Here is a 16,773-nt window from a genome sequence, read left to right as displayed (position 1 = left end):
TATTACAGATTGTCCAAATCTTAACTGCCTGAATCAGGAGCGGAGGAGCCCGCATACCAAGCCGTCCCACCAGCAGTGACTGTAAGGGAGTGTGATTAGAATTAAATTGGTGAACCAACACCCAATGTAGCTCATGGTAATCGGGGTCCGAAACCCATGCCCTAAGGTGGACCAACTGAGAGGCAAAATAATATAGTTTCAAGTTAGGAAGTGCAAATCCACCAGAAATTCTGGATCTATATAGCGAGCTGAGCTTGACCTTAGCCCTTCCCCCTCCCCAAACCAATAAAATCAAATAGCTATCAATGCATCGGAAAATGGAGGGTGGAATATATACAGGTGACTACTGGAGTATATACAAAAACTTTGGCTGCACCATTATCTTAATTAAATTTATCCTACCGGAGACAGAAAGTGGGAGCTTCTTCCATACATGAGTTTTTTCTTTAATGTATTTGATCTGGGGCCGCAAATTAAGTTCTACATATTCAGCGGGGGTATTAGAGATCCATATTCCCAAGTATTTGAATTTCGATGCCCATTTTAACTGTAAGCCTTCTAGCATTGTCACGGGACATTCCCATCCCAGAGGGAACACGCTAGATTTATCCCAATTAATTTTTAGGCCGGAAAAAAACCCCAAATCCATCAACCACCCGCAGCAAATGTTTTAGTGAAGTGTCGTGATCTGAAAGGAACAGCAGCATATCATCTGCATATAATGCCACCTTATCCTCTCTGTGCTCTGATCTAAGTCCCACAATTTCTCTATCATGCCGGATCTTACAGGCCAGCAGCTCTATTGCTAATGCAAACAGGGCCGGAGACAACGGGCATCCCTGTCTAGTACCCCGCTCTAATTGAAATTGTTGAGAAAGATGCCCATTGACACAGACCTGCGCCACTGGATGTGAATACAAAAGTTTAACCCATTTTATAAATTCCGGGCCCACTCCAAATCGGGACAGTACCTCCCACAGGTATGGCCACTCCATCGAGTCAAACGCCTTGGCTGTGTCCAAGGACACCACAACTTCACTCTCAGAAGAGGGTGACCGCACATACAGGAGAGTATACAGCCTTCTAAGATTGATAGACGTGGACTTGCCCGGCATAAATCCCGTCTGATCTGGATGAATTAATTCCAGCACCACACTCTACTTAACCTCAAAGCCAGTAATTTTGCCAGAATCTTAACATCATTTGACAAAAGTGAAATCGGGCGGTAGGACTCAGGGTACAACAAATTTTTCCCTGACTTAGGCAGCACCACCACTATTGCCTCTGCCATTGAAGGGGAAAGAGCGCCAGTCTCACCCAGCTTGCTGAATGTATCCAACAACTTAGACACAAAAAAGGGCAGGTGTTTTTTATATAATTCAATTGGGATTCCATCTACTCCAGGGGCTTTACCATTAGGGAATGACATAATAGCTATATCAATCTCTTCAAGAGTAAAGGGTGAGTCCAAAAACTCCCTACTATCATCGGAGAGGACAGGAAGGGAGATATCATTCAAATACCGCTGTAACGTATCCATGTCATATCTGACCTGTGACTTATATGTATTAGTATAATATTTATGAAATACCTCAACAATATCAGGCATTAGATACCTCTTAACGCCACTGTCATCACAGATAACCGGTACTGCCGCATCCGCCCTCTCCGCCCTTGTCAGATAAGTCAGGAAGCTACCATTTCTATCGCCCTCTGCATATCGTACATGCTTAGAAAACAGAAACTTACGTTTGAATTTCTCAAATACATACTCTACCCACTCTCTCTGGGCCAACTGCCATGTTCCCCTTGCAACCTCAGTTTTGTCCGCAATGTATTGTGCTTCTAAGGATTTACACTTTTTCTCTAATATCTGTTCTTTTTGTCTGGACGACTTTTTAATTTCAGCTATGCCAGCAATTAATGTCCCCCTTAGGAAAGCCTTAAAAGCGTCCCAAACTATAGGTGGCCTTGCTGTTACAAGATTATCTACAAAGAAGCCTTCCCACTGTGTCACCAATGTCGCTCCTGTACCCATCAAGGAGAGCCAGAAGGGATTTAATTTCCAAAAGGACTGGCCTCTATCAATTGCAAAATCAATAGATAGGCAGAGGGGCGAGTGGTCATAAATTCCCCTAGCCCTATATTCCACGCTCCTTATCAGCGGTACCAGAGAGTGTGACAGCAGAGCCAGATCAATTCTTGAAAATGCATTATATGATGTAGAAAAGCAGGAGAATTGGACATCTTCTGAGTGCCTCAAACGCCATACATTTACTAACCCCATTTCCTCAACCAGAGCAGAAAAAGCCGACTTAGAGTTGCCAACTACAGCATTTTTCTCTCGCCATCTGTCCACCTCTCCATTTATCACATTCTTAAAATCCCCTATACAAATGGATGGAACCTCTGGGAACAATGCCATGAATTCTCCACATTTCCTTAACACCTCACCATTATGCGGTGGGGGTATATATACAGCTAACAGAATCACCGGAACCCAATTAATGACAGCCTTCATCAGTACAAACCTTCCCCCTGCATCCACTTGAATTTTTTCCAAGGAGAAGCAGAGACGTTTATGTACCAATATAGAGACCCCTCGAGAATTAGTCGTGTACGTAGAGTGGTATGCCCTACCTACCCATGCTTTTTTAAGGGCGAGTACTCTATCACCATGTAAGTGAGTCTCCAATAGACAAACAATATCAGGATAATTTTTTCTAATTTGTCTTAGTACAAGAGAACGTTTCACAGCATTATTTAGGTCCCGCACATTCCAGGAGAGAATTTTCAGCTCTCTATCAGATGTACCAGAATACATATAATAGTCCCTCTTGTCCCACTACCCCACATCCCATACCCCTGCAGAGCATACATTGATATACTTATAAGCACATATAATCCTTGTCTATGTATTTGCGATAACATTAAAACTACCCACAACTTAAGTAACTTTAATACTAAACCCACACCCCCACCCTGTATACTCCACCCAATTTAAGTATACATTAATCCCTAACTAAAGTTACCTTAAGATATTCAGCAGGTCAGCACACTACCAAAAGAGGTCACCCGCCAACCCGCAAAATACCAGAAGAGAGAGGAAGGAAAAGGAAAGAAGGAAAAGGGGCGAATTGAGACAAGAGAGGAAAAGAACGGCCTTAAAGCCATGGGCTCTCCAACTCATTACTTTTTTTTTTTTTTTTTTACAGTGGACCTTTCAACATTAGTTTGAAAATCACAAACCCCACCTGAGCGAAATACATTTTTTTTTTTGTACCACAGAAGAGAAATTACATTATGTATAGCAAATACCATGCACAATATCAATGACAAATCAGCAATGTCCAAAGGACTATGAGGAGAGACATAGAAAAGTACTCATCCAGCATCAGCGTCCAGCAGCAGCTAGGCGGTCCAACCAAATTGCAGCCTCTCGGGGAGTATCAAAAAAGGATGTATGGCCCTCCGAAACCACCCTCAACCGGGCAGGGAAGATCATGGCATACGGCATCTGTAAATCTCTCAATCTTCTCTTCCCCGGAATGAATTGAGCCCTGTTCTTTTGTACATCCAGAGCAAAGTCAGGATACATTGCTACTTGCTGACCATTGTATTCCACTGAACCTTTCTGCCTAGCCAAGCGTAGAATGGTATCTCGGTCACGATAGTGCAACAATTTGGCTATGAAGGTGCGTGGGGTGGCTCCAGGAGGGGGTGCTTGAGTTGGAATACGGTGGGCCCGCTCCACCGCGAATTGGGCTGTAAATGAATCTGTACCAAACAGTTGGATTAACCACTTTTCCAGGAAGGATTCTGGGGAGGTACCTTCTGCCTTCTCGGGCAATCCAACCAACCGAATGTTACTGCGACGCAAATGCCCCTCCATATCCGTGAGCTTTTGTTTAAACAGGGAGGCTTGCGACTCCAGACTCTCCAACCGGCCCGCAACTGGTGCAGAATTGTCCTCCAATATAGGCACACGGGTCTCCACTCCACGGGTCTCCACACGGGTCTCCACCCACTCTCTCCCTGATTTTTTGCACGTCTTGCCGGAGAAGAGAGAGGTCCACCTGCACCTCTCCTATTTTATCCGTAACACGCTTTTCAGATGCCCCAATGGCCTGCAGGACCTGCTGTAATGTAACTTCAGGGTCCGCCAGTGGAGCCGACAAAGGGGGGGGTAACGGGATGTGAACCAGAGGCCGCAGTGGAGGAGCGAGCAAAGTGGTCCAATTTTCCCGCTGCGGTGGACTGGTTATGTTTGCCCATAATTTAACAGGAAAGATGGGATGATATTTATCCTATAAGCCTGTATGCAACCCTGTAGCCTGTATAGCTTTAATTACATATAGGTGTACAGCTCAGATTGTATTGCTAGCAGTGCAGTGCAGCCAGTTATCTTCACAGAGAAAGGTATATCTCCTCCAACAACACTGATAATGATAATCAAATAAGTCCAGAGCCCAATTCTGTTACTCCTCACTTGTACAAGGATATAAATGTACCTGTATCAGATGGCTATCACAGGCTGTGTTCACCTGTACACAGGCCAGTATGTGGTATTGCAGAGGCCCTATGTCCCAGCAGTCATCAACTGCCACAAACTGCCTGCAGTATTCCTCCACCCAGAGGCTCAGCACTTTCTCTCCCAGTCCTGGGTAAAATGGCGTCGGAGCAGATTGATATTGTACACTATGTACACCAGCTATTCGGATGCACAGTTTTGGGTCCAAAAGTTTCTTTATTCCACTATAACGGAGAACAACAGGATATTTGGGATGGAGAGCTTGCAACTGTGCTTGCTACTCCATGCTCGTCCAGGCCACGCCCCCCCAAACCATACGCTTTTACACTTTCTCTCTTATGACATGCCTACTTCAGTACTTTAAACGTAATTTACTGTATCTCACAGATTTCTATATATAATATTCCCTGCATCAAGACATTATAAATTCATAATCACAATGCAGATATATATGTATGAAACAGAATCTTTACTTAAACAATAATGCAATGATATAATTTAATTAACATAAACTTACACGCGGTACATATAATATAATTTCAACATAGAATCTGTGTGTAGGTACAATATTTTATAATTCTGTATATCGTAATCATGCAGGTGTGTCTATGTATGCGTGCATGAATCTCAGAATTCACTACCATATATATATATATATATATATATATATATATAGATAGATAGATAGATAGATAGATATACCATACTGTGCAAAAGTTTTAGACAGGTGTCGAAAAAATGCTGCAAAGTAAGAATGCTATAAAAAGTAGAAGTGTTGTTAATAGTTTATTAAAATGCATAGTGTTGATTACCCTTCTCATGTAACTCCCCTTTCTGTTTCAAACCCCCCAACACTTACAACCATAAAATAAAGACACGGACACCGACTTAAGTTTGGAATAAAAAGGTCCTTTTATTAATTATTATTATTTTTAAATTATTTGTTTATTTTTATTTTATTTTAATTTATTTTATTTCTATCAAAACTATCAAAAGTTATATCAACAATTTGGACCTTTTTTCTTTATATAGGTGGCGAAGAACAGGGCAGCCAACTAAAACCAACATAAACCAATAAGGTGGAAAATCGTCTCCTTTCCACCAACCCAGGTTAAAACCTTATCTATTGGCCGGTACTATAGACTATAAATTAACTCAATACCCTCTGGACTCAAACTGGTTAAGCCCTTTCTAGGCAAAACCTGATACTCCTTACTAGGGCATCAACGAGTCTGATAACGTCGAGGGAACCAAGGCTATATCGCCAACACTTAAGTACCGTATGTTTAACAACCATCTGACTGCCATGCTCTCCTGATGTTAAATACCTCGCTCCTAGTGACGAGGAAATATTGCAACCCAATAAAACTTTAAAAAACACGGCAGGTGGGTGGGTATCCAGATCCAGGAAACAGGAAGCTTTCTTCTCCTCCCACTGCTGGATATATTCTTTCCACGACACTCCCACCTCCACCCAATTGGCTGATTCCGTCACAGTGGTATTACCCAATTATGTTACTTACCCAGTGGTAAGTAACATTGTCAGCTTCACAACACATGCTTTTAAACTCCCTCGGCTTAATGGCCTCTCTCATAATTTTATCAATTAACAAAATGCAAAGTGAAGGAATAGAAGAGAAATATAAATCAAATAAATATTTGGTGTGACCACCCTTTGCAGTCAAAACAGCATCAATTCTTCTAGGCATACCTGCACACAATTTTTGAAGGAACTTGGCAGGGAGGTTATTCCAAACAACTAACCACAGATCTTCTGTGGATGTAGGCTTGTTTAAATACCTCTGTCCCTTCATGTAATGCCATACAGACTCGATGATATTGAGATCAGGGCTCTGTGGGGGGCCATATGTATTAAATATATATATATATATATATATATATATATATATATATATATTAGAGATGCTTGGTTACGTCGTCGCGATTTTGCGAGTTTTGGATTCTATAAGTACCGCCCTCCATGGCAATCCAGCACCATTCCACAGGGGGACACAGAAAGAATAGCACAGTTCTTGGCAGTTTCTAGTGCAGTTGGGTAGCGTCATAGGTAGAGAAGAAACAGGAGGGGTAGCTGTGTTCTTCAAAGTCTCCAGTGACATTCAGGAGAACTCCATTGCTTCATTGCTAATTGCTATATAACACCGTACAATGGGACTGCAAATTTAGACCAAGACTGCCAGCCCTATTATTTCTATTTCAGCAATGACAATTGGCAATGGAGCAATGGAGCTCTCCTCTTTGTATGTTACCTATATAACACAGTACAATGTGACTGCAGATTTGGAAGACCAAGCCTGCCAGACCTATTAATTCTTTTTCAGGAATGACAATTAGCAATGGAGCAATGGAACTCTCCTGAATGTCACTGGAGACTTTGAAGAACACTGCTACCCCTCCTCTTTCTTTTCTAGCTTTGACGCTGCCCAACTGGACTAGAGACTGGCAAGAACCGTGCTACTCCTACTGTGTCCCTCTGGGATCGCCATGGAGGGCGGTCCTTATAGAATCCAAAACTTGCGAGATCCGACGACTTCACAATGCCGTTTTGCCTCCTTTTCAATACCAAGTTTGCGCGAAAGTACCGAGCCAAGTCGGCTCGGAACTCAGTTCAGCAAAGTTCAGGTGTGCTCGGTTCTCGTGAAACCGTGCTGGAGCATCTCTAATATATATATATTGTTAAGTGCGTATTGTCACTAACCAATAACGATTGTCGAACCTCGATTTATGTTTCCAACGCACAAAGATTTATTTGCAAAAAGTAGTATAATATATTCAAGCGAAGTGATAATAAGTAAAGCCGTTACTTATCGCAGGCGCTCTGGATCCAGTGTACAGTCATTCAATCCTGAAGTCTGGGGACAAGATGTCTGAACACTAGATGTGAAGCTGCTGCTTATATGCACATAGGAATACAGTAATACAATGGAGATGGTGTAGCTTGCTTCTATTGGTCCAGGTTTCAGGAAGGTCCAAGGGGTTTTCAATCATTGGCTAGTTCATCCTAAAGAATCCAAAGGAGGGGGTCATCTCTCCAGGGGGTATGCTCTGCTCTTCCCGCCAAGATTCCTTAGTCTTAAGTAGTTCATAATTCCCTATCATTCATAACTTGCTTATGCACTCTGCGATTCCTTCGCAGAGTGAACCGAACAGTGGCAAATGTTAAGAGGTTTATTATGATACCACACATGATATGATTCCTTTAACCTGTTCCATATATTTCACTAATATGCATATAACTTTAATATAAAACATAAATTCTACTATATTTCGACATAAATGACCATGTGTTGCAACTACCATTAATGTGTACTATTTTACAAGTGAGCGTGTTTGTGCGAATGTATGTAGAAAGACTAAATTCTGTGGGTGCCACGTGTTGTGGCTGCGTACGCCCTTTTACGTTGTAATGTGCCCTTTTATGCCGTAGCGTACCGTACGCTTCTTTTCAGACAAAGACAACCAAGTTTGCTCGATTTTAATTGAAATTACTTTATCCAATTTGCTGACTTCTACAATATATATATATATATATATATATATATATATATATATATATATATATATACATATCATTGTTGGGGTTCATATACTCTAGTTCTCATACACGTACAGCTACTAAGTCATATCATTGAGTACAATAGACACTTCCCAGTAAAACATTGCTGCTGGATAATCCTTCCCTGTGCAAAGTCACTACTTAAAGCATGCTATGAGGTCGCCTATTTGAGAACACATGTTAACAAAGCATATGACTCTATGGTGGCTGTTTTGTCCACTTGCCTGTTTTATACCACTCAAGATATGTGGCCATAAAACAGGTACAGTATACTTATGCTGGGTACACACTACAGAATTTTCCACCAACTTTTTATGCCGATCGATTTTACATGCGATCGATGGTCCGATCACTCGGTCCATGGACTGCATACACACTAGCCTTGTTTTAAACGATAAAGGGGAGAGCAGCTGTCCCGTTAGTGACTTTTTACTGCTATGTTATCATGAGCAATGACTGTAAATTCATACTCACTGTTGTGGATCAGTCGGAAGTTTATACGCACTACACAACGGAAACGAGATTGGAACGAAAATATTTAACGGTACAACCAACCAAATGAGGCGACAACCGTCCATTTGGGCAGACTTTCGACCATCGTGTCACTACACACACTGAACCGACTGTTGAACGAGCGGTCATATGTCGGCTGATTGAGCCGATTATTGGACGAAAACCATGAAGTGTGTTCCTAGCTTTATTCAAGTCTCAACCAGCATTAACATTTCTTTATCTAGTGGGGATTATACATTGTCCTCTTTACACATGTCCCACAGCAGTGGAAGGGGAAAAACCACACTTCCTAAAAAAAAGTCTTGGTCTGCCCTTTCCGACCTTTGGGGTAAACTCTTCACTAGCTGGACAAACAGGCAATCGCTCTCTTTCTACTGAGATGGATTTCACTAAAGGACATATCTCTCTTCCTGCTCCAATACATGGAGTTATAGACATGGAGTTTCAAAATAAGGCTGAGTAGATAAAAATGTAATTGTTGTAACATAGGTATTTGTGGTGTGTTAGTTTTTAGTTGATTTGTATGTGATATTGTTAGTGTACTTAGAAATAGATTAGAATGACTGTAATGGAAGTTAGCAGAATTTGTGGTTTAAAGATGGCTAAATTGTTCATAAATATGGCTTGGTTGTTCTTGTAATGGAAGATAGTTTGTACCATAGTACTTTGGTTACATTGTATTTGTAAGGCATGAAGTGAAGATTTTTGGCAATTTTTACTTAGATGGGAAATATACAGACTTGAAAGAAGTCTACAGGTTTTTATTGTTTGTGAAGAAGTGAAATTGTAAGTGAAGATTGTTAAATGATATTGTATGGAAGTTAGCAAAAAGGTAATCATGTGAGATAATATCTGTGTGGTAAGAAGTTTGTTCTATAGCCACACATGGCCAACCAAGTCATAGGCCATGCGGTCTAGCTTTCAAGAAGGGTTATTTTGTAAGTGATTGGATAGTAAGTTTGTAAGTGATTGAATAGTTTGCAGATTGCATGGAGATTGCAAGAAAATGGGCTTGTAATGGAAGTAAATAAAATGTGTGGTGTTGGTTTAAGTGATTGGAAATTGTTACATTGTATAAGTGTAGTGTAACTGCATTGACTGTTTTTAAAAGAATATGACAAAGATATTTGACTTACAGTGATGGCCAAAAGTTTTCAGAATGACAGAAATATTATTTTTCACAAAGTCTGCTGCCTTTTTTTTTATGATAGCAATTTGCATATAGTACAGAATGTCATGAAGAGTGATCAGATGAACTGCAATTAATTTCTAAGTCCCTCTATGTCATGACAATGAATTTTATCCCCAAAACAACATTTCCACTGCATTTCAGCCCTGCCACAAAAGGACCAGCTGACATCGGGTCAGTAATTCTCTTGTTAACACAGGTGAGAGTGTGACAAGGCTGGAGATCACTGTTTTCTGCTGATTGTGGTAGAATAGCAGACTGGAAGCTTTAAAATGAGGGTAGTGCTTGAAATCATTGTTCTTCCTCTGTGAACCATGGGTATCTGCAAGGAAACACGTGCATATTGCTGCTAGTAAGATTGCTCCTAAATCAACCATTTATCGGATCATCAAGAATTTCAAGGAGAGAGGTTCAATAGTTGTGAAGAAGGCTTCAGGGCACCCAAGAACGTCCAGCAGGCAGTGGTGAGTGCATCTGCATGCACAGTGAGGGGAAGACTTTTGGAGGATGGCCTGGTGTCAAGAAGACCAGTAAAGAGACCATTTCTATCCAAGAAAGACATCAGGGACAGACTGATATTCTGCAAAAGGTACAGAGACTGGACTGCTGAGGACTGGGGTAAAGTAACTTTCGCTGATGAATCCCTTTTCAGATTGGGGCATCTGGAAAGCCGCTTGTCCGGAGAAGGAAAGATGAGCGCTACCCAGAGTTGGATTAAGGCTCTGGAAGGCCCATGGCACTTTAGACAGAGGGGCCCCTATGATGTAACATGATTATCATTTAGACAAATACACAGCTGTTTAGGGCCGCCATCAGAGGGGTACTGGGGGTACTAGTGTATGGGGCCTAAGCTCACCAGGGGGGCCCAGGCATTTCACCAATTTCTTTTGCTTCTTTATGCCTGGTGGTCCAGTGGGAATGCTGTACAGACAGCCTGTGCGATCTGTGCATGGGATGTCACATTGCATACTACTCACTGTGGCCGCATCATTCATTCATAGAATACTGTTCTGCAGCTTGTAGTACAGTATTCTATGAATGGATTGCGCGGCTGCAGTGAGTAGTATACTATCTGCCAGCCTGTGCATACACCGCACAGGCTGTCTGCATGGAATCACTGTAGATAGCAGCTAGATCCTCTGCACCCTGTGACATCACAGGTCATGTGGCTGCAGTAGTCACATGGTACACCATGGAGGAGCTGCTGGAAATCTTTCTGTTCCTGCGCTGTCACTGGGGGAGAAAAAGGTAAGAAGAAGGGGTAATGAGATGGGGAGTGGGCATGTGTATGTGTAAAGCTGCTGGGCAGAGGGAGCATGTGTATTGTGTAAAGCTGCCGGGCAGAGGGGGCATTTGCATTAAGTTTATACAAGGAGTCAATATTTGCAGTGTTGACCCTTCTTTTTGAAGACCTCTGCAATTGAATAGTACCAAAACAACCATCCAAGAACAGTTTGGTGACGAATAATAACGGTTCCAGCATGATGGAGCAACTTACCATAAGGCAAAAGTGATAACTAAGTGCCTCGGTGATCAAAACATTGAAATTTTGAGTCCATGGCCAGGAAACTCCCCAGATCCTAAACCCATTGAGAACTTGTGGTCAATCCTCAAGAGGCGGGTAGACAAACAAAAACCAACAAATTTTGACAAACTCCAAGCATTAATTAGGCAAGAATGGGCGGCCATCAGTCAGTATGTGGCCCAGAAGTTGATTGACAGCATGCCAGGGTGAATTGCAGAGGTCTTCAAAAAGAAGGGTCAACACTGCAAATATTGACACTTTGCATAAACATAATGCAATTGCCAATAAAAGACTTTGACACTTATGAAATGCTTGTAATGTTACTACAGTATACCATAGCAACATCTGACAAAAAGGTTTAACAACACTGAAGCAGCAAAGTTTGTGAAAACCAATACTTGTGTCATTCTCCAAACTTTTTGCCATGACTGTATGCATGCTATAACATGTGTTTGCAATCAGGAGCAACTGTAAAAATGCATTTTATGCTCAGTAGTCATTAAGAACTTCCTAATAAAAGTATGATTATGGGAATGATTATTTAAAAAAAAAAAAAAAATGTTTAACTGTTTTTTCACTAATTCATATATTATTAACCGGTGACATTAATTCTGTATATTTTTTTTCTTTCTATGTGCGTTCATTTGCAAATTTATATTCCAGATAGGTATTAGACATATCCTGCAGTGTCTTGTATAGTAGAGCACAGCAGACCTGCACCCGAATTCATCAGCGCACGTATCTTCAGATCTGTTCCTTGTTGAATTTTGAAGTACACAGAGCTGGTTTACGTGTGTTTTGGAACAAATGCACGTTGCGCTCAGAATGCTTGTCCTGATGAATCAGGCCCAGTAAGTGCTTCTCTCAGTCTAGTGTTAGTTAGTCATAAACATCAGATTCCAGGGACTGCTAAAAGCTGAGAAGGAGGATGTCACATTACCTCTGCAGTGCGCAGTCAATATATCCTCACATATAATAGAAACCTAAACTGTTATTTTGCTTGATAGCCTGTTGTGCGCTACCTAACATATAATTATCTTCCCACAAATATAAAACATTAAAAAATGTGTGACACTGGTGGGACAATACAGAGTCGAAGAGTGTGTCATCAGTCCAGCTACTGGACCAGAGTAGTTCAATTATCTTTCCTGTTCCATCTTGGATGATGTCCATGGTCTTCTTATGAAAAGCATCTGCCACCACAATTTTAGTTAATCTGGGGAACAAGCATTTTGGCTTTAGGTCCATGATATCGAAGAAAACTCCATGGTTGCTCCAAGCTGGCAAATAACCACAAGAGTGTCTGTGCAGCACAAAAATGAATACCTTCACCAGAACCTGAAGTGGAAAGAGGTTCAGTTAATATAAATGGTGAAGCACAGCCATGGTTCCCTGCAGCAATCTTAAAATTTCTACAAAAACGATTTAATCCTTCATATTTCCACCTCCCACTTTCCTCCTCATCCCAACTATACCACATCACCTGTAGCTGCACTAAGATGGCAATCATCAATTGCTGCGTTATTACTGGTGGCTGACAATGGTTCTGCCTTAGAGATGTCACACCATCTCCACCACCAGTTACGGTTGGTATTTCATCACTTTCTGTTCCCCACACTTCTTAGACTGTAAGCCCCTTTGGGCAGGGCCATCATGTCGCTGTACAGAATTTCTTGGTATTATGATCCCTTCCAATACCATGATCACTGGTACAGTGGTGTGAAATATGTTGGTGCCTTATCAATAAAGAAGATTACCACAATGTGTTTTACTCCACATCTTCTCCACAACAAAACTGTAGACCAGGTAAAGCTTAGAAAAGGTAAACAATAAATATCTGGCACCCATATGAAGAAGATTCGCTCCAACACACACAACTGTACTTCCAGTAACATCTCCTCCATTTGAAAACAAACTACACCCCCCCCCCCTCCCCCGATAAGGTTTGTCCCACACCATAGTCTTAAGATATAGCCCTAAGGCACCTGCTTTTTTTTAGTAATGCTAGTTTTTAAATTAGTTATTTTAAAATGCTTTTTCCATTGGTCCATGACAGGACTGTTTTTTCATTACTTTTCTTAATTCAAATGTCATAGGCTGGAAGCTATGTCAGCATATCCCTTGTCATCACTGTGCCCTGTAGGCAGGGCTCTGGTACAAAAGAAAAATCATATCATGCTTTACTAATGTAAAAACATGAAGTGAACATGTAGATACAGAAGTGCTGGGGTAATCACAGCCACAGTCTGCATACAAGTCTTCAATCTGTTGTTGGTTGAGATCCCCCTTTATATAAAACCCAATATAATATGAAAAGCATCTTTCAACATTCACAAATATCCATGTAAATGATCCCATGACCTGATGGAACATAAGGGAGTTGTATAGATTACTTTATATAAATACTGATATTGAAAGAGATGAAAAAGGCGAGGGTAACATCTTGTAGAAGGCAGCATATAATTGGGTATAAGTCACTCTCTCCCACCTATTAACCAGTACTTCTATCAGCAGAGGCAGGCTGGGCAGGGCGGCATCTGCCCCCTGGGCTGGTCCCATAGTGGGCTACCTTGTGCTGGGTCATTGTGCCACTTGAATTTCTTTTCCTTTCAAGTGTTCCTAATAGGCTGCTGAGTCGAGTTTTGCCCCCTGGGCTAAAATTTGCCAGCCCTCCCCTGTCTGTCAGCAAAAAAAAAAATACAGAAGTTACTTTGCACAGGTTAGGAAGGCTAAGGATCAGAAAGACTGGATAAACATCACCTACTCTGATGAATACTGGATCCTACTACACATTGTTAAAGAACAGTATAGGAAAATGGCTTGGGCCCTCTTTATCCTGCCTCATATGTTATATATATATGAAAAGCTTCTAAAACTCCTGCATATATATTTACTTTTTTAAAGTTACCAGAAGCTCTTAAATTTAAATTTTAGTTATGGTGATTTTTCATTGCTGAATCTTTAGTTTGCACTTAAAGGGTTTCTCCACAAAAGTATAAAAATAACTATTTACTGCCTGTGGGTGCTACACTTTGCATCCACACAGGGCATAAAGAACACATAGGACCTCATTTAGAGTTGAATGCAAAGTCCGTGTAAGGAGTGTAGAAGTGGGAGTGTGCCGCAGCTTGGTAGGGTATTACGAGTTGCAAGCAAACCTCAGTTGCGTCCCACTCGTAATACCCTATGGAGCTGCGAGCAGTTCCTGCAGCTAGCTAACCGCTTGTGCCACCTAATTCCTGCCGCACAGCTTTAGCCCTGTTTTGACGTGTGTTACGTCTGCACCTCAGTGCGACCAGGATGTATTTACATGGTCACGCCTTCACAATTCCGTGTTCCTCCCATTCTCTCGTAGTGAATTGCAAGCTGTCGCGAGTGTTAATTGCGTCTAAGATGCAGGCGGATTTGGTGCTTGCTGCACATGCGTGGTAGTGTTTTTTGGTTAGATGCGCCTAAATCAGACTTTGCGTCCGACTCTAAATGAGGTCCATAGAGAACAGAGATGCCAAAATCCACTGGCGTTTCGATAAATGGCAGAAGCAGCCAAGAGTAAGTAGCAGCAAGTAGGTAAAATTTTACTTTAGTGTGAAGCAAACCTGTTAGTTTACTTTAAGGCATGTTTGGGTGAGCATGTAAATGTCTACCTTGTTTTATGTGTGTCATGCTTTTTACATGACTGCAATGTGCAGTCTGCATGTCTTTGACCTACATTTATGTATCTACACATGAAGCTCTCTCCTATGTTTGTGGAAGTACCGTGTTCTATTTTTCTGTCCTGTTTTCATATTCAGATGACAAATGCTCCAGGCAGATAATGAATTGGATCAGATTATGTTACATTTAGCACAACAATCATTATGGAGAGTTAATTTCTTGAGCATTTTTTTGGCCTCTAAAGATTTCTGCACAGCACGTAGAGTGATGCACCGTTGTGCTTATTATATAAACCATTAATAGGTGCTTGATTTCAGTGTCCTCAGATGTTGACACACTTACTTGTGTAAAAGGAAATGTGGAAGATGTAAACAATTTGTTGCAGAAAACAAAGCATACTAATGTGTGCATTATGAATAGCATTCAAAGATGAGTCCAACTCAAAAATAGTAATATTTGCATCAGGCGTATATCAGGCATTCAAATGTGTATACTTACACTTAGTTATAATGTAAAGATGCATAAGTTGACAGTGTTAGTGTGGTGGTCGAGTACTGATGGGAATCCTTCCCTTACCTTGTCCTCCAGACACGAGTCAGGTTCTTTTCTGTTCGGATATCCGGTGGTCAGGAGATAAATACTTCAATGAAAGGGACAAGGATTGGTCAAACAACTTGGGTTTATTGAGAATGCGGTAAGGATAGTTTCGGTAAGACCGCGCCACTGACCCCTTCAGCTCAATAGTAATGACAAAATAATGCGTCTGATCAGCATAGAGCACAATAGCATTTAACATATGACATACACCTGGTGAGTATAAGGCAGAATAACGATAACATCTTCAATGCACATTGTCTAATAAGGCACACTGGTAATCACAGTTACTACTTTCACGTTAACAATATCTGACTGGTGATGATGCAAAAACCATCAATAATAACCCATCAAGACTCTTACGGTCACTACCGCGCCCACTAGAGGGCTACTTCTTATTCAGGTGTTTGGGGTACCGTGCTATTCCCTATGGGTCAGGCACCCCACTTTTAGCATCTACTGCCGAGTTAACTTGAATTGCAGCGGTACCACTAACACTGAATGTCACACCTTCAATATTAATAAATCAAGTCTTAGGTAAATCACATAACATTAACATCCATCTCAACATTTGGTGCACCAATATTATCCCTGGTAACGTTACCATATTTTCCACTCAGTCCTGGGCTGACCTGTGCACAGGAATTTGATAGTGTTCCAATGTCCTGCAGAGGTTTCCATCAAGGGTTAAGTATTATAGTAGAAAGCAGGGCTGTTGCTCATTTCAGCCACAAGATGGCGCTGTTCTCTCAACAGTCAATGAATCTCTATCAGCACATGTGCTCTGCAACAGGGTATAATGTACAAATATCAGCACACACACAGGATATAACTGAAACGACCGTATTAATTGTTGCCTGCAGCATGTGTAAAGGTCTGATCTTGGGGAAAAGCTCTCACAATCCTTCCTTGTACAAGAATGCAATGTCAGTTTTGGATAGATTCTCTCATCACTCTTCCCTCTGACACTGGGGTGTGTGCAGTACACTGCAGGCTAGGGTTTTTACCTTGAGATGGTTATGCAGTTAGTGGAGACTGTCTTAGGCACCCCGCTGCGTGTCCCCAGCTCTTCTCCGTCCGCTTTGCTGGCAATGTCACAGTTCTGGCAGCAGCTTATCTTCTCTCTGCTCGGCTGCACGTCCTCCCCCTTGTTCCTTCTACCATGCTGCTCTCTCTTTCCTCTCCTTCCT

Source organism: Mixophyes fleayi, chromosome 11 (genome assembly GCF_038048845.1).
Source record: "Mixophyes fleayi isolate aMixFle1 chromosome 11, aMixFle1.hap1, whole genome shotgun sequence".
In the NCBI taxonomy this organism is placed as follows: Eukaryota; Metazoa; Chordata; class Amphibia; order Anura; family Limnodynastidae; genus Mixophyes; species Mixophyes fleayi.
The sequence above is the reverse complement of the archived record's forward strand: the minus strand, read 5'-3'. Positions refer to the sequence as shown.